The sequence below is a fragment of the Eucyclogobius newberryi genome, unplaced genomic scaffold, assembly GCF_026437365.1.
Source record: "Eucyclogobius newberryi isolate DKJ021-1_F unplaced genomic scaffold, fEucNew1.0.hap1 SCAF_12, whole genome shotgun sequence".
NCBI classification, from domain to species: domain Eukaryota; kingdom Metazoa; phylum Chordata; class Actinopteri; order Gobiiformes; family Gobiidae; genus Eucyclogobius; species Eucyclogobius newberryi.
This window is the reverse complement of record NW_027315746.1, coordinates 16,237,803-16,265,502: the sequence shown is the minus strand read 5'-3', so window position 1 is coordinate 16,265,502 and position 27,700 is coordinate 16,237,803. Positions and strand designations below refer to the sequence as shown.

Below are 27,700 nucleotides of genomic sequence, written 5' to 3'. Positions count from 1 at the left end.
GAGAGGAAACCTGAGAGAGCCATGATGAGACGGGGGGATGAGGAGAGAGAGAAACAATATGCAGAGTATAGAAAGTATTGGACATTCGACACAAGTCTGGCCCGCACTACAGCCATTAGTCTAATTCTCGGACTTTCTCTTGTTGCCGAGTTTAACAGTATTACCAGGGGCTGCCTGCTCCAATGCAATCAAACCATTAAACACTGCTGCACTGATTTCCATGGAGTGATTTCCTTCCAATAGAAAATGACTGGACGTGAGCTACTCCTCTTTCCTGCCATCGATAAAAAGAACATGTCGGATGGCGAGCGTAGATAGAGGAATGGGCTTGAAGTTTGTGATGATTTTTCCACGTTTGTTTTATATTTTTGAACAACATCGTGGCAGGACAGTACCAGTAATGACATCTAAAGCAGATAATTAGGACAAGTAAAGCTATAAGCAATAGAAGACATTTTAAGATTTAATATGAATGGATGAAAAAATGTGTAGGCCCAAACGATTTCTATAAAAAAAAAAACGTCTATTTTAAGAATAATTTTCAAGACAAAGCAAAGAAATATTGAATTTTCCAAAAACGCACCTACTCATAAATAATGTGCTTGGACTCAAAGTAACGACGTGTGAAAAGTTGCGCGCAAACATATTGGACAGATCAATCAAACGTGTCCTTTTGTGGCGGACAGGCAGCAATTTCCAGACGAAAACAGCCCGAGAAGTAAAGACGCGGCGGCGCAACAATATCCATCCATTAAAAATATGATTGCATCCGGCTTTTCAGGCACTTAATTGCTGTGATTGAACAGCAAGTCAAAGTTTTCAAGGAAAAGCAGACCGCGTCACTCCCTCCGCGTAAAAACCGCCTTTTATCGGCCCCAAGTTCTTTTCAATTAACCGCATGCGTAATGTGCGTAAGTGGTGTTTATTAGTGCAACAAAATTATACATTCATAGGCGCAGGGGGGTTGTTCAGAGGAGGAAAGACGGTCTCAATAAAGACTGGGGACTTTTTTTTGGATCTTTAAAAGCGAGGCAAGTAAGCAAGTAGAACAGGCAAATATTAAATAGTAAACAATGCACTTTTAATACAACACTTTTTCAACAATTATGGAATAAATAAAGACAACAGACGACAGATGGGAATGATTTAAACTGTTGAAAAAATGAGACCAGTGCAGCAACGAGGCCTATTTCTTTCACCGTTATGATTACTTTTTTTTTACACATTTTTTTCCTTCCTTTTTAGGCATGAACTTCGCATGAGTTACGTTCATAAAAACTCGGGAAAAAATGACATAATTAATTAGGCAGACGTTGCCTTTATTTCTTTTAACAGTGTGTCGTTTTTCATATTACAATTAGCATGAACTATCCACGCACAAAATCGATCCTGCGCAGTCAGAGGCGCAAAACGGACATTAATTTGTGTTCACAAAAACGAGCAAAGACTCAGATCAATGGTGAGCAATAACAGCTGACTGCTGAGAGAGGGAAAGAAAAGGCGAGCATAATGGGAAGCGTGACAAATGAATCATCTTTTGCTACTTTTACACCAACCTCAACGCTTTTTTACTCATTTTTAAAATGTACAATTTGCTGCTTTGGGCCCACAGGGACAGTGCACATATTAAATAGGATTTGTTTTTTCTTAAATTCAAAATAAATGTTTATAGCCTTTTAAATCAAAATGTTAACCACTGTTTTCAAATCATATTATTTAAGTAGCAATTAATGCGTAATGTGACAACACAAATATAGGCCCATTTAGAATACTAAATAACTAAAAGAATGAGCTGGAGTGCGCGTTCGAGTCTGAATGCAATACAAGTAATCATTCAATCAAAAACTGAACGGGTTAAAAAAAAAAAAAAAAAAAAAAAAAATAAGCGGTCCCACATTTTTATCACAATTACAATAAAAAAAAATATGAGTCTGAAAAAACAAAAAAAACGTTTGTTTATCAATTCTTTAAGATTAAGAAATTAGGCCTTGTTTCACGACATTTCAAACATGGAAAATGCTATACGCCAAAAATATTTTAATACTCAATTTTTTTGTAATCGAAAATGCCAAAAGAATGACCCTTTTGTATGACACGATCTAAATTCAATTAGTCCTCTTTCTACTTGGTGATATTTCGATGTGAGCTCACTGTTGAAATGACACGCCTAATTCATGTAATTAGTGCTAAACATTTTTATTCTAATCCTCCGAGAACGTTTAACGCATCAGCAGCACCACAAAGCATTTTTCAACACGCATATGGAGTTGTTTTAGAGTGTTACAAAATATGTGTCAGTTACGCCTCTCTGTGTGCTCGTTTTCCACGCTCAAAGGATAATTATTGCTCACTAATGTGTTTGGTTGGAAAATAAAAAGGCTTGACGCTCGTTAGAAAAACTGTTCCGTCTGATCTGGCCGTCAATAAAATCAATGTGAAAAGATCCATCATGCTGGGATCACTGCGTTCATAAGGCAACTTTCTGATTTTTAAAAGGAACTATAATTCACTGCGTTCAATGACCCGCATCAGACGCACCTTCCTCTAAAAGAGCGTTTTATATGCAATTTATAAGCGGCGCGGTGAAGTCTGGAACATGTTCTCACTTTCTTCAAATATTTGGTGTAAATGCTACGGCTTTGTGCAGCAGAAAACTTTCTCTTCCCAGTGACTCGGTGACTTCTGGTTAAAATCCATCATCGAATATTGAATCAAACTATAAATGAAAAGTGTTTTGCGTTGTTTTGCATTACGCGCATTGAAATATAAGAGGAAATAATTATAAGGCTTTTTTTTTCTTTCTTTTTTTTCAAAGTGAATAAATTGTTTAAAATTAAATACTACAATAAAAATGTGTTACGCGCGTGTCCGTCTCTAAATAACCCATCAGGTCACGCTGGATAATTCAAAACCCGACAGTGGGAGAGCGAGGTCTGTCACTCTGGAAGCCGCGTTTTGGCTCGCGCTGTTCGGGCACGAGGCAGGCAGCAGGCCCCCGGGACCAACCGTGGGCCGGCGCTCGTGCTTCTGCTGGGATGCAAATGACAGTGGTCCCCGAGTTAACAGGTGTTCCCCCCGACTGTGTGTGGGCCCGGTGCTGTGTGCGCGCGCGCTAGTGTCATCATCATGCTGAGACACACGCGCGCACACAACCTTTACCATAATAGAATAATTTATTCGACGCGATGGATAAAAGCGAGGAGGACTTTCTTGGATAACAAATGGCATTGGTGCCACGTTAGGTTTTACGCACCCTTTTTCTATGTATACTGTTAAATATGTTCATCATTGGGGAACTAATTATAGCCTTAATATGCAATTGAAATGTTGGCCCGGTGTAAATCAATGTGCAACTAAAAAACCTCCCTATTCAGAGGAAACGCGTACAAGGAGAGTTCTTTTCCTTCCAAAAGTGCACTTTGATACACCTCAAAGCGTCGGGCCCACAGACCAGCAGAGATGATGCTGATGAGAAAGAGATTAAAACGTTATTTTCTCTATGTAATGTAATTTTTTTTGTATTAGTGTAAAAGGAATCACTAATTTTGAAGAAAGCTTTATTATATATGATTTCAGAAAACCTTTCAGGCTTGTTGTCATAATCAATGACAATAACTCTAACCACACATTTTAAAATAAAGCAGTTATTAAGTTTGTCTTGGGTTTGACACGCACAAACGTTGGCGTGATGTTAAAGTTAATTTGGACCGAGTTGCAGCGCAATAACAAAGTGAAGGAGACGCGCGGTGCAAAGACCTGTCTAAGTGAAGCTTCACGCGTGGAGAAGAGCTCACAAAGTTTTCCGTCGCGCTCGCCGTCTTTGAAAGTAACGACATAAACTCTCGTGAGATCCCGAGCACGAAACCAAACAAGACCTAAAGTCTGCGAGAAAGTGGCACTCACCGCGCCGAGGGGCAATCCGCGTCTCCTGCTGACGACTCCTGTTTCCGGCTTCCTATTTTATCCTCACGAGCGCAAACTTTGGCTGCCGAGAGCGGACAGCTGCCTGCGGATAACGGGTCACTCTCAGCCACAGAGACTTGAGAACAAGAGGCACAAGTGCAGTACTTTCAGCAGAAACAACTATCGCGTACGCGCGGTGTAGCAGTGCAATTCCCCGCTGCCACACAGAGAAGGGCGGTCAGAGGAGGAGCGGAGCCGCGAGGGGAGCGCACGGGGCTCGGAGACGATGGGCTGCCACAGCGCGGTGTGAGGGAGGGGTGGGGGTCTGCTCAACAGCAACGTGTGTGAAGCTGAGGCTGAGCGCGTGGGGGGAGGACGTGGAGGAGGGGGGGACGGGCAGGGTGGGAGGGGTGTCCAGGGTCCGGCGCGCGCGCGCTCCGAGTGAGGCGCAGTGCTGCCGCGCAGCGCTCGGCACCCTTCACAGCGGACCGGGCGCGCGGGGCAGAAACGCACGGGACCCGCGCTCAAAACGACAGGATGAACTGCATTTGAAACACGTCTCAAAGTTTGCTCAGTCCGCACACTCTGAGACCTGGTCTAACGCCTGAACACGTGCTGTATATGTAAACTTTTTGGACTGTGAGGATTTCTCCCGCAGACAGACATTATTTCAAGAATAGTGTCAGAAATATTACTCTGAAGACTTCATTGCATTTAAAAACTCGCAAAGACTTTTATCCAAAGAGATGATTTTGATAGTACAATGTGACATGGTCTTTGGGGTTTATTTCTGACTCCGTTACATCGAGCCCCAGCCTATTCTCCCTTGGGTGATCTCCACTGCTTTGTGCGCAAAGTGAATGAATTATCCCCTCCTCTCTCTCCCTCTCTCTCTCCCTCACCCTCCCTCTCTCTCTCTCTCTCTCTCTCTATCTCTCTCTCTCCCTCTCTCACTCCCACGCCGCTCCCTCGCTCTCAGCCGCTGGAGAGTCTTGTGCCAATGAAGTCCACCTCCCCACAAAAAGAGGTGGACTACACCACACTGCCTTATAAAGTGCGCCCTACACTTACTGACTGAAGGAAGTTCACTTCATGCAGATGTTTGCGACAAGGAACCGAGCATAACTCAAAAACAACGACGTGGAAGACAATCCATTTACAACTAAGATGCGCTTCTACAAATGACTATTACCCTTGATGCCATAGAAGACAAATCTCAGCCTTATTCCTCCAGGCTAACTTTAACTCACTTAAATATTTTATGTGAAGTCAATTCAGTTCGTCTTTCACACATTTATAATCAAGACATTAGGTTTTCATTGAATTCTATTAGAAACAATACAACACAAGGACCAGTACAAATGCACGTCCCTTGTGTCTGTGTCTGAAGCGCTGCGACAGTCAAAGCCCCGTCTATTGTGCTAAACGAGCTAACACCCCCTGCTGGCCACTGGGGGAACTGCTTTCATTGAATTGAATTGCATTTTTGAATAATCTTAAACCTTCAATTTGTTATAACATTTCATTGCACACGTATTTAACCGTGAATATATAAACAACACAAATGTCAATATTTGTACAATCAAAAGGCCAAATTTCCTTTTTCCATTTGCAGATTTGTAAAGCAATGGTTCTGGATCCGAAAAACAACCAAACTACTGAAAGACAGTTTATCCAAGAAACAAGTGCCTCTAGATATACTTTGATGCACTTCTCTTACAGTTTGAGTATAGTACACAATATACACTGTTCCCACACAATAGTGTGGGAACAGTGTGAGTGTGTGTGGTCTGTGTGGACATAAGGCTCTGTAGCTGCAGTAGCTGAGCCATTAGTGCAGTGTTGTCTTGCTAATGGGCTCAGTTTGCTGTCAATGGGCTGCCTGAGGAAGAAGACCATCCATGTATTTGACCCCTCCCATTCAAAGTATAATGGCAGCCTTTAGTCCTACCCCCTGATGTTTATAAATGCTTTTTGAGAGCATATTGACTTTTTTAGATGACTTTGATGGCACCTGTTTTACAGTGCAGGCTTCAGCAACCCTTTGGTCTCCTCATCAAGTAGTAAAGGAATCCAGGTGTGGGAAGTAATTACAATTCCTCCCATTATTGAGAGGAATTATTGGTGTAATTGTATTGTTTTGTTTAAACCTGTACTTGAGGTTGAGTATAAGCCATGTAACTGTAATTACAAGTCACATTTGTCACAAGTCACATTCGTTCAAATCCATGGCTGTCTCACCTCTGTCTCTGTGCCTTTTTACACCGACAAACACACAAAAAAGCACTGCATCTGCATCAAATGATTAGCCAGAGCTCAGAGAATATGCAGACTGTGTTCAAACCAACAACAAATTCAGCTTTAAATTGTTAAATGACAACAATTTTGTATAAAAGTCTGACTAAAATTCCTTAAATAGTAACAAGTAGGTGAAGTAGTATTTGTATGCTTTAACTTAACACATTTGGCAGCAGAACTTGTAATTGTAATTGAGTTTTAGGCATGTACCTTAACAGTTTATATTTGAATTCAAAGTTTTAGCTCTATTTACATGTAAAAAAAAACAACTGTCAGTTACTTTAAGGAATTGTGATGATATTCTGACATAGTTTTGCTGCAACTGAACATGGCAGTGATAATTAAGAGCCAACTGTTAAAGGAGGCCAAGACCTGCTCTAACCTTTAACCTTCTGTGCTGGAGATCCACTGACACTTGGCTACACACAACTATGAAACTATGAAAACCAATGCCCCTTAGGTATACAATGTGTCATCCTATCTTGTTGAAAAAAATCCTTATTGCATAACCACATCATTTTTATTCCGTGTGCCGGTGGAGTTTTTGGGTGCGCATTAAAAATCTGATTACTGATCTTTGGGAAACAGAATGTGCAATGCTGTGGAAAAGATATTTGGGCTGTTTGCACTGCAGGCCCTGAGGTTGCACTCACAACGCACTCTAACTTTGATCTCGCTCCTGAAATATTACCCCGTGGTTGCATAAGAAAAACAATAAGTACATTTCTGACATGTGTTATGGAAAAGAAATGATACAGCCAACTGATTAATTATAGCACGGGCGACTCCACATGTCTAAAATACACAACAATCAACGTTCAACACTTCATTTGAACTAAAATCTTATATGTTCTGTTGAAAATATGTGCTTATTTCTATTTGTACATTGTCCGATGTGCTGTTCTGTTTGTCTAACTTCGGGACCAAGTGTAAATTAAATGAATGTACGTATGTATGTTAATAAAAAGTATAGTTGTAGTAAAATAAAGACATTCTTGGTCGACAAAAGACACATTCTAGATATAACAAAAACTGAGAAGTAACTTGATGATCAGACCGCGCATCTGTGACAAGGCCATGAGATCACAGGAGTTCACACAATTACACATATTTATACAGAAACCCACCAATAAACAGCGTATGTTTATCTGTAAAAAGGCAGATTAAACTTACATTTTACTCCCAAATCTCAAGATAACTCGCTAAAAGCCTTCTTCTTTCTGCTGTGGTCCATTTAAATACTTTTAATCCTAATGAAACACTTAGTCAACCACTAGAAATGTTGGTGCATCAAGTGTGTGACCATTTTGTTCTGCAGAATTTTCGTCATATACCTTTTCCTTCCAAGACGCCAAAAAGAGCAGTTCTTGTCACGTCGTGGGATCTAATTCCTTAAACAAACAGATTGAGAGTGATTTAGAGCTAATCCGGACAGGCGCTGGTCATTCCTATCGTTCCTTTAATAATTTACGAGCGCCGGAATTTATAGCAGCGACTTCCCATTCATGCATGCCGCCAAATCCATATGTAATATAATGAGATTTTAGCACAGCGGGATTATAAATTACACTGTGATTTGTCCCCTCTGTTTTGTCAGCCCTTGAGTGTGCGTGTGTGTGTGTGTGTGTGTGTGTGTGCGTGTGTGTGTGTGTGTGTATATGTGTGTGTAGCTTGGGGACATGGCTGGCATTTGGCTACTGCGATGCTCTAATTGCTGACGTACACACAGATAGATGGGACCTGATGTTTGGTGTCTCCAGCGCGGGACGAGAGGGAGGAGAAGGAACAGAGGGTGCAAGTCAAAGGAGGGTGACACGAGGGGATGCAATCTGGGAGGATGGATTCACACCAAATGCCATCATAGAAAATATTTGGCTTCATTTAATTGCGCCGTGAACAGGGCTAACCCAGGACTAAGCAGGGTTACAAAGAAATAGGAACAGGAAGTGTGCAGCCAAACATAAGCTAGAGGGAAAATAAGCACTAAAGCTATAGGCCGACTAGTAGAATTTTACCAAGAGGGTTAAACAATGGTTAAATATACAATAACTACAATATTTAAAAAACAATTTAATCTAAAATTACCCAAGATTAAACTAAATCTGGGATACTTGATTTTCAAACCACAAATGGAGGAAGTACTAGCGCTTACTTACTTCCGGGCTAGAAAAAGCTAAAATACTTTGTTACTTGATATAGACAACGCACAGTTTGATTTACCGTAGTCACAAAGTGCTGCTATTTCAATATACTATTTTATTCAAGAATAAAGTTGGATACCCCAGATTTAAGGACTACACCAGGACTAAATGTGGACTAAACCAAGAACACAACATACAAAATCATAGACTAAATCATATTCAACCAGGATTTAACAGGATTTAACCCAAATTAATGAACATAAAGTGAAAGAAGCTGTAGAATATTGAGAAGATTGAACTACAAGTTTTTGAAGTACCACATGTTGAGAATCCCGGCGGAGCAGAGATCGCAGGTGCATGAATGGATAGATGGAGAGGAAGACCAATATTGTCTTCTACCAGGAGCCGAGCGGTTAACCACTGATGGAGCCCCGAACAGATGACACACACACACACACACTCCCAGTCATCTGCGCTGCTCACATTTGTTGCTCCAGGGAGCTGTTGGAAAATGAAGAATTACATGGGCCTGATCAGATTACATTACAGAACAAGTGATTACATGCATTTCACTCTTGTACAAAAGAAGGAAAAATGAGACGAGAGGGAGGAAACATACATGATCTGATTAATTATGTAATTATGTGGATTTGTTCTGGCTATGATACATGGCTAACATTTGAGAGAAGGTACACGGGTAATTTCATCAATTCTTCACTGTTTGCCTTTGAAACTGGAAATAAATGTGGAGCATGTCCTGGTCATGGCTCACTCAAGAGGTTATATTTTTTATCCTACAGTCCAATTGTATTCTTAAAGGTGGTATGGACAATTTTTTTCAGCAAATTTTTTATCATATTTCCTTGTGGCGTGGATAAATCATTTGTCCTGCCACGTATCAATCATAAAACGCACCTACCGCTCACCTGCAGCCGCGTCAGGCTCGTCCCCACGTTTCCGCGTGCCTAAGCGCATGGATCTATCATAATATAGTTCCCTCAGTGTACGGGGCAAAATGAAGATGGAGAAAGACAGTTCAAGCTGACGCAGAAGTGGACAGAAATCTACGGGAGACGAGAGATGCGATGCGCTCCGTTGCGCTAATAAACAAACGCACGTGTGTGTTGTATCAGTCCACACGGGGAAGTGGCATGCGCACTTCCGCCTGCGTTCTCAAATCGCCGAAAAATCGTCCATACCGCCTTTAAATCCAACCACAATTCCATCTTTACCACCAATTATTTGTATTATTTGAATTTGTGGCTTTAGTAAATAGTCAAAGAAGAATATTCATAACATATTCCATTGCTCAACAACTACTTGTAACGACATGTCCCATCTTTTGACTGATAGTGTATTTTGAAATATTGGAACCATTAAATCTATGCCTAATTCAAAGGGTTAGTTTGCTTGGGGGCTTGATCACAAACCACTACCTCAGTGGTAAAGCATTTACAATTAAACCTGAAGCTTGACAGTTTGATCCAGGACAAGGCAACATACCTTATCCACTTTGCCTATTACTAATGAATGCGTTTGTGTGATTGGTGCGGGTGGAAAGGGGCTGGAAGCTGTGCTTCTTCTTGTATTTCCCAGGGCAGTTAAGAGTCAATGAAGAAGAAAGATTGTACTTGTGAACCCGTCATGGGGGAGACCAGGGCTCCATTTGGCCATTTATGTGGCATTACCAAGCCTTGATAAATGTTGAGGAATGTGGCTTGAAAAGCATCTGTAAGAAAAATAAACGTTTTTCAATACTGAAATACAGAATATGCATATTTTCTTTGGCAGAAAGAACGTACGGAACACAATCATACATCATGTATTTTAAACAAATATATTATGTTGTGGCATTAAAGGTGGATTATGTAACATTTCTGGAGGAGAGTGTGAGAACATGCTATTGCTTTGCCAAGAATGTTCCACAGCACGGCATTAAGCCCTGAAGGCTTTTTACAAATAACTGCATCTACTTTTTACATCTGTGTTTTTGTCTGTCCTGAACTGAAAGTGTAATGATGCTATACAAGCGTTATATATTAGTATTATTATTACTGTCTATCTCACTGAAGACAAGCAGAAGTTACAGGTCAGATCTATGGAGCGGCAACCCCAATTAGAACATATTTTTATTTTTTCCATGGTGTTTTGTGCAACAAAAGCATTATTAATAGAATAAAGACTAAATATGTTCTTAATGCAATACTACAGAGCAGTCCAGACAAGGCAATAACATCTCCATGGAAACAAGCAGGTGGTGGACCCTACGCCAGAAAAGTTACATGGTGCCAATTTTTAAAACAAACTTGCAACACAAAGAGTCCATGTAAAAACTACAATTCTTTGTTAAACCCATATAGAAGCCACACGTTTAAGTATTTCCCTGCATGTGTGAGCGATCAGAGTGCGTTTCCTCTCCCCGTCATCTTCAAACAACCACGGGGCAAAGACTTGTTATTTGCTGTGAGCTGTCTGCGCGGTTAGGCTTTTTGATTAGAGAGCGACAGAAAGACAGAGAGAGGGAAGCAGAGACGGAGCAGGCGAGCCACTGAAGAGAGAGACAGCCTTGAGGCACATGTCAACCAATGTCACAGATAATCACACATTGTCTTAAAATAGCTTTGAAAAGTACAGCGTCGGGGGCAAAACCGCGCCAGGGACATGTTGAGAGGCAGAGATGCATCGCAGCACATGTAAGTGTAATTAAAGAACAGATAAAGTTAATTACTGACAAGGTTACATTTATCAAGGGCGATGGATAAAAACAAAAAAAAGTAAAATGGGCAATGCACAGGGAAGGGGGAAGGTTTTTGAGAAGCACAGGGAACAAAGAAAGGTGTAACTATTACAAAAAAAAAACACAAAACCTGCAAAAGTAGCCAAATTTGGGCTAAAATGTATACATATTCTGTTTGGGGGGGAAATGCTGCTTTTATTGAGTCACATGATCTTAATTTTCTACATTGGTCTCTGCCAAGACATTGCATTGCTATCTCACAATTTTAAAGATTCCACGCCAGTACCTAAACATTGTATTTCTGGTTCATATATTACAGTATTATAATTATTTGTTCTTTTGTTCATTACGGGTTGTGAATAGCTGGTGTTTTAAATATGCTATTCAGTTCCTAGTGTGACAGAAAGACAAAGAACAGTCAGTTAGATGTTGATAGTAAAGTCACCTCAGTCCTTCCCCAGTAAAACCAGCCCATTTCATAGTCCACATAACCACTGGTGCAGGTGGAAAAGCCTCTGCCCATAATAATCATTTAAACACTCCTGTAGCTGTAAATCCATGGAGAATAAGAAGTGCCCTTGACATGAAGTCCTCAATCAGACCAGATATTTTCTCCTGTCTACCTCTGTCAAAGTGATTCTCCTAATAATTTGGTTTTACATCCATTGCTTTTCTGTAAGCAACTCTCAATATTTTTCCAGGGGTTGGCACTGACACAAGACAAAACAAGCATTATTGGGAAAACTTTTGAGCTCACATATTTTGTTTACAAAGTTCCAATAGAAAAGTAAGAAATGTTTTCAGTTAATTACAGCGTGAGCGAGCTGGAGATGCAGGTGTCAGCTGTCAGTTTGAACACATTTCAGTTTGACGGGATAAACGGTCCATCGTTCATATGAATGATTTCATCCTCTCCACTACATCATACCAAGGCTAGTATTTAAGCTAAAAATAATGTTTATTCTTGCGAACGTTTAATGGTCCGTCAAATGGGATAACAAGGACGGCTGATTTGTGGGCCGCTCTCTGCAATTACCCATTGCTCCCACTTCCTGCCTGTTAAACAGCCCATTGATTTTATGCTGAATATTATTGTGCCATATTCCTCTGGAGTGCTTTGATAGAGATATGAAGTGATTGGACTCAGACACACGGTAAAGATGAAGACTGAACTGTTTTTCATCAATGATGTCCAATCTCCCAGAATGCCAAGTAAAATTGTGTGTTTATGACATTATACTGAATATCATAGACGTAGAAGATGTGTATCATTTGTGTAATCAGGGACTGAGTATTGGTAAGAATGTACAAACACCTTGTTGACTATAAATGCATTACATGTAGTTCTATTTATAAAACAAAGTTAAGGTAATTTTTATTTGTCTCACAGTGGAAATATGTTAATTGTTAATAAATACACTGATATACTATATACTTTTGATATATTGATGGAAAGGGCAGAGATGGTCATTAATCCTGGAAAATCAAAATTTAGTGCAGCACAGAAAGTTTCTTTACAGTAGCGACCAGAGATTATATGGCGGTGTGTAGCGTGTTGAGATACAATATGATATGATTTGTAAGTGTGTCTTTGTCTGAGAACAGCATGAGCGTTTGCAGGTTGGTGATGCAGACTCTAAAGAGGGAAGATTACAGCGAAGAAGTCAAGTGACAAATTCAAGTGGCCAGAAGAAATCTCAATTCATTTAGGCCCAGTGAGCAGCAGAGCAGCTGTCAGAGCGAGAGAGAGGACTGGGAGGGCTCGCCCCATGTGACAGATGCATTAGAGACAAGTGCAACAGTTCATTTAGTCTGTCTGTGCAAGAGAGACAAGAATACCCACTGGTCAAGAGTTACAGCCCGGTGCAAACAAAGGACAATGTAGTGTGTAAAGTTATTCAGATACAACTAAATCATGTTTAACATCACCACAACATTGTGTTGTTTTACCTGAATCTCCAGGTTTGGATTTGACTCTGCTTTCCAACTTAATTAGAGGGAGATGAATCAAAAATCAAAATTTAAATGGATATCGTTGGAATTGTTGTTTTGGAGATTTGCAAAATAGACATAAAAGATGTAAAGCTGCAATATAGAAGAATGTGTCAAATTTATTTATTGCTCTGTTTTTTTGTATTATGACGACTGTGCTGTTTTATGGCTGGATGTCCCTATTTGTGCTGGTGGTCTGTTTTTTTCAATTTGCTCTAGGTCTAAACTGAACTCCACAGGGATGGATTCTGGGGCCTCTTGTGTTTGGAACAATGAGCAAATATCTATTTGTCCATGTTACGTTTCAAATCTTCTCACTGTTGAATGTAAATAGGTGCAGATAAGATACTGGCCAAGTGAAACTCCAGAGAAAGCCTTTTTTCCAATGTTTTGGTTTTTTTATTTTCTAAATTATATTTCTAATCGAGGTCTTCAGTTCTTACATACAATAGCTGTCATCATATACTGTATGCCGTATGTAGACTGCACAATGCTGTCCTACAACGGAAAAGTCCAGTAGGCCAAACTACATACTTTATAAAAATTGAATCAAGACCAAAACACATATTCATGACAGTTGTTTTATTTTGTAAAACGGTTTCATGTCTATGTTAAATTTGCAGTAAAAACACAGAAACTGCAGCTCTGAATTTTCTAACAGATAAAACCAAATACACATTGTTTACTGTCTACTGGCAGATTTGTTTGTGTGTAAATATGAAACAGGCCTTAAAACTCCACAATTTCTGATTCAACACACAGTGACAAACATTTCAAGACAACATTAAAACTTGAATGCCATTTTTCTAAGTTTAATGGTCACAGCAGATACTCTGAAAATTCAAATTACTTTGAATGCATGAATTCATTGATTCATTTGGTAATAGATTGCTATTTAGATTTATCAATAGAGGAATAATCTACTTTTTATGATGCTCCTTATTGACAAGCAATAAGTTCATTCAGTGCATATTGATCTCTACATACATTTATGGCATTCATATTGAATAGGAATGAACTCATTGTATAATCCATAATACAGCATCATAATACTAATAATGGCAAAATAACATCAGCATCCCCTATAATGGAAATGGCGCAGTGTATGGCTAAATCAATATTCGTGTATATGTTTTGTAAAAAGCAATTACTCGTAGTGAAATTGCGTCAGTCAGTGTGGTGCAAATATTTTGATTTCTCAAGGTGATCTGAGGACGTTTTAGTTAACTTGTGTGGCGACGCCGCACAGTGCTGACACGTCCTTGTGCCGGCATCTCAAGCATGATGTTAATAACAATAATTAGCTCCTAAGTGTTTGTAGAAGAGGGGCGGGGGTGCAGACATGAATATTCTCCCGTTGTGTGCGTGTCTTGGACAAATGGTTTCCCCACATCTGTTGAAAAGAACTAATTAGCCTTCATTGCCTGTAAAGGTGTTTGAATTGAAGTCAGCTTTTTGGGCTCTTAATGAAACCTGTTGTGTTTAAAGCTAGATTACATATTCATACAAACAAAACACATTCAATACAATATTAATAGTGTAATTGTGTGAGCATGCTTAATTACTTAATGAAGAAAAGTACGGATTGAATATCAACCAATAACATTACAGGGGCTTGATTTACAGGGCCTTTGATTGAACCTAAATGTATTGAACTAATTGTATACATTACTACATTTCAGTAGGAAAAATGTAAAGACAATTGTAGTTTTATTTTTGTTAGACATGAGGAAAAAGAACAAGTAGTAAAAAATATATAAATGGCCAAATAACGCAAGATATTCCAATAAAACGTGTGCCTCTGTAGATTTGTTTTGTTCATCGAGATTATGTGGTCATGCAGGGCCGTAGCCAGATCATCACGGATCATCCAACACTTTACTTCTGTTCTGGTCTGAGCAAGGACTCTTCCAGCTCCAGTCTCCTGGGGTGTTTCCATGCGAACAAGTTCACCACATGCTCAAGGTCAAACTGGAAGGAGTAGTGTATATGCAACAAGGCCATCGCTGAGAGACGCTCCTTGCCCATGGAGGCCCTCAAGTAAATGTTGAGCCTGCGTATGGTGCTGTTGCTGCGCTCACACTCACAAGATGTGACTGGCAGTGTGCAGGCCAGCTGCAGAAGGATGTATAGGTTGGGATAGAGGTCTACTACATTAAGAAATGTTTACCAGACCAATATTGGGCATCTTTTTTTTCAGCACAACCTCACCTATATGATCAGTTAGTTAGTTTTTCACTTTGACATACTATTTCAACATAACTGGACCTAAACACACACAGAAAACACAAAGTCCGTCTAGAAAAAATATGTTTTTTTCATTGTAAAACCCTCAAACATGCTCAACCAAGCGTTTAAAAAGGTTCAAACTGAACCACAAGGTGCAAATATGAACATATACAAGTATTCTTGTGATATATGTAAGCAATAAACCACTATTTACAATAAAAAGTAGGTAAATCCTCAGGCGTTTTTCTATTTGTGCTACTTCTCAAAAGAGTTTCTGTCCAAAATGACACAGAGAGCCACATCACAGGCCTTGCACTTCCATGTGAGTGATGTTCAGAAGGAACTCTAAACCAGGTCCAACCCAGGTCTAAACCAGGTCCAACCCAGGTCTAAACCAGGACTAAACCAGGTCTAAACCAGGTCCAACCCAGGTCTAAACCAGGTCCAACCCAGGTCTAAACCAGGACTAAACCAGGTCTAAACCAGGTCCAACCCAGGTCTAAACCAGGACTAAACCAGGTCTAAACCAGGTCCAACCCAGGTCTAAACCAGGACTAAACCAGGTCTAAACCAGGTCCAACCCAGGTCTAAACCAGGACTAAACCAGGTCTAAACCAGGTCCAACCCAGGTCTAAACCAGGACTAAACCAGGTCTAAACCAGGTCCAACCCAGGTCTAAACCAGGACTAAACCAGGTCTAAACCAGGTCCAACCCAGGTCTAAACCAGGACTAAACCAGGTCTAAACCAGGACTAATCCAGGTCCAACCCAGGTCTAAACCAGGACTAAACCAGGTCCAACCCAGGTCTAAACCAGGACTAAACCAGGTCTAAACAAGGACTAAACCAGGACTAAACCAGGCCTAACCCAGGACTAAACCAGGACTAAAGCAGGTCTAAACCAGGACTATACTTGATCAACACGAAGTGTGCCCCTCATTTTGCTATTATTACTGACAATGAAATACTTGAAATACTAAAACTCTCCAAAACTACTCCAAAACAGCATAATTCCTCTCGTTCGTTCTTCCTCTTTGACGTCGACGCCAGCCGTTTACGTCACTTAGTTTTCATGCTGCGCGGTCCTAAAGCCGACCATGTTTCAAAACGCACCGGTGCGGGCTAATATCTGTGGTCCCTCAAGACGGACCTTTTCGGCCCAAATGGGCGGTTCGTTCGAACCCCCCGAACCCCCCTTGGCTACGGCCCTGTCATGTAATATATTTGAATCCAGTGCATTGGCATGGTACTGAACATTTCATCAATGGACCCATGGACTGAATCTATACCTCACTTAAAACAATCAGAGTGAAGGTTTTAGCGTGTAGTGAGACAGACTTTCCCTTCACTTTTCATTAGTGCTATAGTCCATCTTTCCCAGCATTCAAATATCTGATAAATTATTATTAATAACAGGATAATTTCTACAGATTAACCCCATTCCAGCTTCATCTACGTTCCCCTGGCCTTTGGGAAATTGATCTGAGGAAAAGATTGATGCAGGTCCATCCGTTTTAAAACATTTGTCCTTGTCACATTTTGTTCTTGTATTGTTAGAGCCACACACATTTAACCATATGTTTAATGGTGCCGATAAATCTTTGCATTTCACTTTGAAACTTTCACTACATCTTCACCATATCAAAAGTAACATACAAGAAGTAATAGTAGTGTAAGTGAATTGGCTGTAATAATGGTTAAGTCACCAGTAAAAGATGACCAGATTAGTGCAAGTCCAACAAACACATTTTAGAGCTGAGCAAAAAAAACAAAAAAAAAACAAGCATATGCAACTGGATGCATTCACCATCTTGACAATCACAGCTATAAGAAATGATGACATGATATGACAATGATGTTCCAGAGGTCAGACAAATTCCTTATAATTATCCACCTCAAAGCCTTAAGGGATTTGGAGTTCCTAGGCAGCAGCTAGAGCAGTGAAATGTTGACCAAGTTGATCTCAGTTAGTAACCTCCATGATCAAGAGGTCAGTGAAGGGGGACCTCTATTTCCTTCAATGGGCTAGTACTGAGCCCCACACAAACATAAGCAGATGGTGATGTGTGGGAGTGAAAGCATCCTTATTTATTGTTCATGCATTTTTAAACAGCAAAGGTCAAATGACTAAACGGGACTTAACCTGATGGCAAGTAGAAGGGATAGGAGATATTCAATATATCAATATGTTCCATGTGCCGTTTTTAGATGCCCAAAACTGTCTGGGGCTGGGACTGGGGTGATGTCTGCACTCCAATTTGGTAATCTAGGCTGCATACAGAGATACATTAGGAGGATTGGTGAATAATATCATGTTTTTATGAAATTAATATATTATATGTAATATTTTGAGAGGGGATTAAGTGGCACATTGTCATCAATGTTGGTCTGTTACAAAAAAAGTCATATCAATCCTTTGGTTGATCAACTTTAAATATATTAAATACAAATATTCCTACCCTGTCTTACATCACATTGCTGCAAGCAGCATGACCTTTGATCCTTGGATTTCCCTGCCAGAGAGTAGCACAGGTGTATTATAAAGCTTGCAATAAGCAGTGGGTATGCATAACATTATTCTCTTTTCGGTTACTGTACATTTTTGGAAACCAGAAAGTCCCTCTGCAGCTAACCTAATAACAGACATGTAACCACCATCAGCCCCCCCTCCCGGTTGCCATGGCACTTGAAGTGTGATTAGAACTCAGGCTAACCAACATGGCTGACAATATTGACTTCCTGTCTGGTTCATGCAAACAGGATGTGACAGATTTAATTTGTTAGTCAGCCCACCTTAATTTAAACAGTACCAAGTAGCAGAAGGGGAACACCTGAGGCTGAAAACGGGGGAGAGCTATAGTCACCCACACATACAATCTTAGGACATAGAGGACGTTGCTCAATTGGTTACCATAATTGAGTGTTTAATTTAAAAATATATAATTTAAAAAAGGTAAAATAAAAGAAAGCTAACAATGTGGACAAAGACAAACAAAAATCACTGGTACAGGATATTGAGACACTTGTAAACAATCCCACGATGGTGAGGTGGACAGTACTCGAGTGTGTCTCCTGTGATGGCAACAGTATGTGTGAATGTGACAGTGAATACAGAGGGCTCTATTACATTCTAAATCATTGATTGTTTCCTCCCACAATCTCCCACAATCCAGCTGTCCATCTCCTCTCCTGATATCTGGTCTCTTCACCGACCAGCGAGAGCGATACCAGCGCTAACATACTGACATCAGCTGTTGCTCAGGACTAGCTTATCAGTCAGCTTCTTATAGTTCTTGGTTTCAATCCTTCATTGGACTTCACTTTATGAAATACATAAGTATTTCAAAATAATAGTAAGCCAGGCCGGCGCGTAAACAATACTGTTTAGGACTGTACAGTTCCAGGGTGCGTACAAAAAACAAAATATCGACTACAGAGGCTTGATTCCAATACCACAATTTTTCAGATTAGTAATAGAAAAGATTATTTAAAATTATCATCTGATCAACAAAAGTCTACAATTGTTCAATACGTGTCCAGTTTTTAGAATTGCTACTTGTTTAGATGACCAGCAAAGAATAGTTTTGCAAATGACTTAAACTCTTTGAAAACCTTTAATTGTTTGGTTTCAGACGACACAGCGTTCTAAAGGTAAATACTATTTATGACAGGGCAGATGAAATTATAGTTAAAATGTTGTTGCAATAGAGCTAGTTCTTGGGTCTCATCACGAAAAGAGATGGTCAAGTTTAACATTTTGTGAATTTATCTTTTAGATAGTTCAAACGAGCAACCTGCGCCATGACTACATCACATTTTAGAACCCGAAAACCACCAATTACGTACCACTCCTCACATCTGAATCGGGTTGAAAAACATTCCCACAAACATTATTTTATAACCCGAGAGCGTGCACCCACCAACACGCTGCCACAGGGCTGTGCTTCTGGTTTGTTACGGAGACGACGAGCATGCACAGCCGATGTATCAGTGTGGAAACAAGCCTCGTCTTGGCAGGGAAAGGGCCAGCGCTGAGGTCGACTGACAGCCCCCCACCACATACACCTCCTCTGGGCTGAAGCTGTGCGAGGAGAGGGGGGCCGTGGTGGTGGTGGTGGTGGTGACAGTGTTAAGCAGGCGGCGGTGACAGTGATGTGACACTAGTGAAATAATTATGAGTCCAAAACAGGGCTGACAGGGAGCAGCCCGTGCCCTTCAACTATCTGTCAACTGTCATTAACATAGAGGCCTGATATACCGCCGCAGGACACCGAAGGAGAGAAAGAGGGGTGAGGACGAGACGGGATAAGAATCTGCATGACTACACGGGACAATGTGCCCAAAATAACCCAAATCATAGTCAGGCAAGCTGTGGGCATATATGAAAGTCTCTCGATCACTGCCGAACATTACAAGGTATCAGAACAATACAACTCAGCCTGGACGGATATGTGAAGCCATGATGCCTCTCACAGGGCAGATGAACTTTAAAACACCCGAAAAAACAACAACAAAAAGACATTTTAGCTTATCTGTGTGTGTGGTGTTCCCAAATATGGTCTTCATGCTCAATGCTCAATGAAGAACACTACAAAAGAGTGGTATTGATTATAAAATAACATCTTATTTTTTACGGTACTAGACACAATTTTAGATTCACCAATTCTAAAATCAAAAACTGGTTAAAGTCGCAAGGAATCCAAATGTTCTGAACCCAAGTGGAGTCTGTGTGTGTGGATCTGGCATGTTATCTCTGTGTCTCTGTGCACCGATCTAAAGTGCAATTCATAAAGTGTGCGTATGTACAGAAATGTTAAATACAGAACGTTCTACTTTAAGTTAGAGATCTGTAAAAAGAAAACTGTATAACACAGATGAGCAGACCAGTCCAAAAAGAGAGACCCGGGCACGTTTGAGGAAGTTTGAGTTTTATCCTTATGTACACTGTAAATAAGAATTCGACACAGTTTTTGAATGAGACCCCTGGAGATGGGTCACTGAGCACGCACTATGTTTACATGCACGCCAAGAAGACTGGATAAGTGGCCTGGCTGGTCCAATTGCTTTTTTTTTTGTTTTTTTTCTCAAATCTCAAACATCCCAAGTTCCCATCTGGAGAAGTCTGAATATAGTCACATTCCTGCTGCATGTAACAGTGCAATCCAATAAAGACTCGGAGCAGACAAGGACAGGCACTCATCAGCACATGGAGAGAAAATGGCATGAGAATATGGAGACTTGTGTTTGGAAGTGTACTCACTCATTTTATATCAGCCTCGATGACAATCCACGACCCCATTCACCACAGTCTACCACGTGTTGTTTTGAGTCGTGTTGAAATGAAAGCAGCAAATACCAGAGCTTCAATGTGTAGTTCCCAGCATGTCTAAAAATGTATGAATGAATCAAGAAATTAGAGTTCGCTAGCTAAAAGTGTGGCTCTAGTACGTAAGTAAGTATTATAGCGGCAAGGATTTAGAGCTAATGCCAAATTACTGGAGGCCCCTAAACATCTTAGTCGCACCTATTTGGTTCTTTGATCTGCATGTAGACTGGGACAAGAGTGGTCTGTCTGTTGTTTAGCTTAGTTATATAAACCTAGTGACTGTTACCCACTGCTCCTGACAAGATGCCTTGAGGTAATGGTTGGGGGATGGGACCAATGTGACAATTAAGTACATTAAACAATAACCACTTCTCTTTTAACCTTGTTTTAATTGTGTCTATTAATGTGGTGAACCCTTTTAACTGTAGACATATCCCATACAAACCTAAACCTAAACTAAGCACACTTTATACACACTACTTCCTGCAACCACCCAGGTTCCTCCAAAACTGCACTTTCACCTAATAGTGCTTTAAAAGACAAACTATCACTTTACTCAATAAAGCCACTGTCTAGTCTAGTTTGGAGACACTGTTGTCAAATGGCTGATCCCTTGAGCTCTCTTCTCTCTGTAAATGTGTATAAAAGTGTTTCTCTAGTGGCGCTGGATTGATATGTGGATTAGCTGCGAACCCAGGTGAAATATGTTGTGGAACGCCCTGTTATCAAGAGTCAAGGTGTAAAACGCCTCAGTGTACATAACTCTTCTTAACGGGGAGTAAATCCCTCCTCAAAACAAGAAGACAGTGCACTTCACAACAGTATATTTGGAGATAAATCTGACATGATGCTCTATGAAACGCAGGAGCAGAAGATGAGAGCGCTTTGGATTTACGAGGAGCAGGATATCCCAGTGCCTTAGAACGAGCAGAACGGCCAACAGCAGAGTGACGTGCTGAAAACACAAATAAAGAGTCAGGTTTATGGTGTGGATGGATGGGTTCCCTGGAAGACACTTGGCTGGGCTTTTATTTGGTCCTGGCTTTGGCCTGAGACACTACATATTTCTGTTTTATGAAGAGACTCAACACCTAAGACAATGGCTAAGACACAATGGTGAACCCTCTCACCTGATGAGATAGGAACAAGAGGGAGAAGTCAGAGCAGACTGAGTTGTGATAATCTACTGTGCAAATGCTTCACAATATAACATTTTGGGTACAATATAATCCTCTCTTTTATGAGGAGGTGTGCAGGGACCCACTTGGGATAGAAGAGCACTTACCAGGGAATACTTGGAGTACTTTCAGAAATAAAAATTGGAATGATATCGCTGTAAAAAATATACAATGATTTAGGCATACAAATCATTAAAACGAGAAAACATGGTAAAGTAATTGTTACTGTACTAGCAAAAACATTTAAGGGGTAGTCGAGGTAACAAAGGCTGTTCGTTGGTGGTGTAGTGGTTTACGGCGTTGTACATAATTTGGTAATTGAGGGTTTGCCTCGCAGTCTCAACCGTTTGCTGGATGTCTCTACCCCCTCTCTCCCCCTTTCATGCCACGGCTGTCCTATTGATTATTTAGAAAGTAAATAAATAGGTAGAATTCCTACAAAAATCTTGCACATTAACCAACCAACACCCACTGCCAGTTATTAAGTCTTTTCCACACACAAATGCGACACTTTTTTCAAGTTAGAAAAGTAAATGACATAATTTGTTTTATAAGAGTTGACATTTTAATGAAATTCCTCTGAAATGAATTATTAATAAGGTATACAAAATTATAATTACCAGTGGACAGTGAAACACCAGCAATCTCTGCGAAGATTGATTTTAATTGAACTTTTTGTGTGTCAAGTCTCGCCTGTACAACATCAAACTATTTAGACAGTGGAGTCGACAGGGGATTGTAAAACAAACTGTTGCAGCTGCTAAAACAGCCATTAGTGCCAAAACTAATTGCAGTCATCTTGTCCATCTTTGACAGTGTTCCCCCAGTGAAAGCCCAGACCAGTCAATCTCTGCTCTGCTTTTCAAACTGTATCTCTTTCAATCTCCCTCACACATGCTAATCGGCCCGGCTCATTTGCATCCTAATGATTTCACTTGCACCGATACTTTCATCAGCCCTTGTCCGATTTCTGTATTGAGTCATCTTCTACCAAAGCTCTTCTGCTTGTGTCTTTGTGTTAGTGTCTGCGGATTCTCTTTGTAGCAGCGACGAAGAGTGGAGGTGATCATTTGGAACTGTCGCGGCACATTTTGTTCGGCCATGTTTGATCTGCTACAAGAGCGAATGGGCAAGAGAGAGGACAGGAGCAATCAGAGCATCAGGATGGAAGTGTGTGACTGGCTAGACTGCTAGACATCTTGATATGGTCATCTAAACTTATTCTAAAGGGCCATTAAAGCAGTTATAAGTTTTCAATTGTGTAAAGTACTTTTTCCTTGACAACATCAGTGCACAATGGCGAAGGGAAAGGTGAATGAAAAGTGCTGTGGTCCAGACTACAGGAGAACAAATGTAATGTGCATACATTATAATAGCAGCAGGTAGATGTGAAGAACAGCAGACAGGCTTCAGCAGAGCACCTATCACACCAGTTAGCCGAGATGGATTCACTGCTGAGTGAAGTGTCCGGTAACGATTGAAAAGGTCACCTATGTCTCCGGAGCACCCCTGAACGCCTCACACCTCCGCCTCTAATCTGAATAGTGCCAGTGTGCTGGAGGAATCTGAATAGTAATAAGGCGGCCTGATAGATTGATGCATAACACAGAGAAGCATGCAGAGCAGCTGGGCTATTCCAGTGTCACCTCCTTTTACCTCTGCTGCGGGCCCCAGCTCCCATCAGCCACCTCGGATAGGACTGTTCCGACACAGGACTGGGAACCTCAATGACTTTAATCACACCGGGGCCTTGTTGTTCCAGCGCTCCTGGGAAGCACATTTTCATGTTTCATGTTTGCTAAACATCAAACAAATGCAAGCTTTTGCCACTGTTCTTTCTTTCTTATTATAATCTGTTTGGGGTTGTATAAAGTCAACATCCTGTGCAATTTATGAGTACATTAGCTGAGTGTTGTGAAGCCTGGTCCATTACAGGGCAATCATATTCAAAAGAGGTCGTGTTTTATATTTAGAAATGCATGTTTTATATTAAGAAATTATAAAGGAAATAACTGTATAACTGAAATGTATTCTAAAACAACCTTTTTGTTTGTCCAATATTTTATCACTCTTTTCATTTATCCAGGGTTTAGAAAGGTTAAATAGAGTCAAATTTATAAGTATAATTATGCATAGCTAATGCTAAACAAGGTATAAATGCACATAAAGTCCATGTTTGCCACTGCTCTCTCTCTCTCTTGCTGGCAGTCCATGCAGCGCCTGCTTTTTAGCCTTTAGCTCAATTAGACTTTGAGGGTGAGTGGTGACGACTCCGATGTCCTTTCACAATTACCAGCCACCGTGAATATTAAAATAATATTAAAATGTCCGCCTCTATCTCCCGTCCGGTCCTGATTGCTATCTTAACCTCTGACTTTGAAGATAGAAGGGGGAGGAGACGGCGGCCCGGTCTGCTCTGGAGCAGCCCCACGTCAGTCTAATTCTTTAGCCTGTGATTTCTGGATAATAGAGAAGATGGATAATGTATGCATAGGAGATATTACTGTCTGGAATACAGCAACACACACACACACACACACACGCAGACACACAGGCATGCGCGTTTATTAATCTTTGCCAGTGAGCAGTAAGGAGGCAGAGGAGAGGTGGCTATACAAAGCTATTACATAGTTCACACACACACTCACACTTCTAATCTGTTTGGATAGAAACACCAATGTGTCAAAGGGACAACTTTTCAAGTTTGTGGAAAAAGTGGGAATAAAAGGGGGTGGGTCGACAAGATAAATATATTTGTTTCTAAATAAGATCATATAAATTGTCAGTTTAATCAGAAAATCTAAATAATAAGCAAAACAGTATGCTAGCGTTGGACTCGGTCTTGTGTAATATGAGAATCAAATCACAATATCTTCAAACAAGACATTGATCCCTTTTTACATCATATTAAACATAAATACAACCCAATGTTCAATAGATTTATCAGATACAGTCTTTGTCACCTGCAAACAAAAGCAAAAAGCAAAGAGGCAGTGCCATAAACAGACAATAACACTTATCCACGGTGATTCCACTCCCCACTGCCAGACACAGCTTTATGGAGAAATGCAACCACAGCGCCAGCCACACGTTTGAACACACAAACAATTTACTCAATTGTTAAAATGTAATATCACATCCCTCACACTGAGGACGGCAGTGCTGGTAATTTGTGGTTGCGCTAATAAATCAAACTAATATCATGAGAAGGAGACAAAGGGGAGCAGAGAGACTTTTTAATTATGACTTCAACATCAAACTCAGTCATGTCTCTGGGGGATACGTGTAATGATCACTGCATCTTCATTTTGCTTCACAAGAGCTTACAATTTTTACCATTATTTATTGGAAATGGGTTGACCCTGCTCTTTTTGAGCCAGTCCCAAATATAAACACAGGACAACTGTCAGGTCAGGAACTGAACAGCATCCAGGAATTAAATTAATTATCATAATAGAAAATATTACACAGACTCCAGCAAAAGCCTGGAAGAGTGGGGATTGCTGCATTTGTTATGAGGTATTTTTGCACATAACTGTACCAAGAACTAAGTCCCTATACAGTAATCCCTCAGTTACTATTTATATCAGAGGAACCACCCAGTCCCTCTTGCTCACCTTCACACAGTGACAATGGTTGAAAGAGGGCCTAACTTCATCCTATTCCTTTTGAACACTGTAAACTATGAACATAAAACTGTGACAATACAATCATCAATAAAGCACAATTACTCAAAGTTGTTCCGAATGTTAGTTGCAAATAAATAATTTGACTTTGTACAAGTTATTTCTCTTGTAGATCAAAACAGTTTGTCTAAGCCAGAAAATGAACATATTATTCCCCGATAAAGTTAATGTTGAACATGTTCTTTTGTTACCAAAAGGTTCCTGGTCTGACTGGAATTGCCCCTGAGCAGGAGCTTAAAATGTTCCAAAAGTGTTGTCCCAGTGATCCCACCAATCATCACAGGAATTGGAACTAAAATGGTTCCTACAGTGTAAAAAACCCTATGGTCTTAATCCAGCCACAATTGTACTTTGCCCGAGGCTTGGAAAAGGTTATTCATGGGGCTTCCAGGCATGTGTCAAATGAAAAGCAGGAAGATGCAGATTAATTCTAGTGGAAAACCCAAAAAACAGACTTAAAAAGGAAGATTGTTGCACTGATAGAAGTAAATAGCACACAGACCAGATCTGTGGAGAGGCGACCCCACTCACACTAAGACTGTTTTACAAGAGATTTTGAAGCAAAAAATGGAATACAATAAATGCAAGTTAAGCCATACTGTGGAACAAAGCAATCACAGCTCCATGGAGACAATATATAGTGCACCTTGAAGACTGCATGATCCAAAAAGTGAGATAACTTATAAATCAACTTTAAAAACAGCACCAGAAGTAAAAGCCACAAAGGGAAGAGCAAAACTTCACATCGATCTTGTAGAATAAAAACACCCAGTGGATTATGGTAACAGGCCGTGCATAAGTCACCTTCTGCGGGCGATATTTCATGACTTTTAATACAGTAAATTATGCAGTTCCAATGCGTTTTTCACATCCAGACACAGAAGAAACTTTTATTTCTCTGCTCCTAACTCTCTTCCCCCTTTCGTCTGCCACACCATCCCTTTTGTTCAGCGCAGCCCTATTTATCACAGTGTGAAGGTTGAAAGAGATATTATTATGGGGTGTCGGGCTGGAGAGAGGAGACAGGGGTAGCCACATGGATCGCGAGGGGAGAACGCGGGGCTAATGACGGCAGGACAGGCTTGGTCAGTGGCCTGTGGTACCTGCTGGAAGTGATAGATGGAGAGGGGAGATGGAGAGGGGGAGGAAGGGAGGGAGGGGGTTTCTAAGCCACTACAGCGTTTTTTGTGTTATTGTTTTTAAGGGAGAATATTGCATCGCGCCACATGTACAAGACACAGTGAAGAATTGGACTAAATCAATCAAGAACAACATCAAGAAGATGAAGACAAAGGGGAATCTTCTGTTGCTGTTTTGAATATGCAGAAGAAACATTTGAAATAAAAACACAAGAACAATTGTTTAATATCTAAATATACTTAATTTACCATATTCAAACAATATTTAATTTTAAAAAATCATCATTTTTAAAAATTAATTCTGGTTAAATCTTATTTGCTTTCTTATGTGCAGGTACAGTATTCATATTTAGATTTTTTGTGTGTGTGCCTTTTCTCACATACAGGCCAAACAGATTGCTTTCAGATTCTTTGTGGCTTGATTTAAAAAATAAAGTTTTTGTTGTTGCCTGTATGAATACGCACATATACAGGACATGCCCTTGCAAGAGCAATCAAAAAGTAATGGAATCTACGTTTGCATTGTCTGACTCTTCTCATTTGCTTGGTGCAATTACATGCTTTTAGCCATAACTGTATTTACATAATGTGTGTAATGACATCAGGCCATTTTGCGCTTTCCCCATCAGAACCGCAAAGTTACATTACCACAATTACCTAAAATCAGCATGAATATTTGATCAAAATACAATCATCTTGCTGCACAAAAAACACAACTGATAAAAACAGCATTTGTATTTGTTTGTGTTGTGAAAAATTAAAGCAGGCAACATTCATTAACATTGCTATCCATTTAATCTCACCTTGTGCGTTGTGTAAATAAAAGGCTCATACTTCTCCTTGAGCTCACACTGAGACAATCTAACAAAGAGAAAGGCAGATGAATATCAGATTTGTGGCTGGATATCACACTATTCATCACAGCATGATTACTGTGTGACAGCCGTAATTGAAAAACACTTATTGAGGAGTTAGGGAGGAGGGCCGATGCAGCCCGTCACAGAAGAACCCTCGGAGGGAAGAGCAGTCCAAAGGTGATGAATGGACTGATTTCTCAAAGGCAAGCCTCTGT

The 27,700-nt window shown here is 40.3% G+C and overlaps 2 protein-coding genes across 5 annotated transcripts in view; both read right to left on the bottom strand.

The window, feature by feature from the left end:
* Positions 1-4,061, bottom strand: part of rnf220a (ring finger protein 220a) — a 135,195-nt gene extending 131,134 nt beyond the window's left edge. For 2 of the 4 annotated variants that reach the window (XM_072440986.1, XM_072440987.1), the window contains exon 1: positions 3,904-4,061. The gene's annotated coding sequence lies outside the window, so the exon portion shown is untranslated. The remainder of the gene's footprint in view (positions 1-3,903) is intronic. The other 2 variants (XM_072440988.1, XM_072440989.1) reach the window with 1 other exon arrangement.
* The window catches only part of tmem53 (transmembrane protein 53), a 153,097-nt gene that overhangs the window by 53,215 nt on the left and 72,182 nt on the right, over positions 1-27,700 (bottom strand). The window lies entirely within an intron of this gene.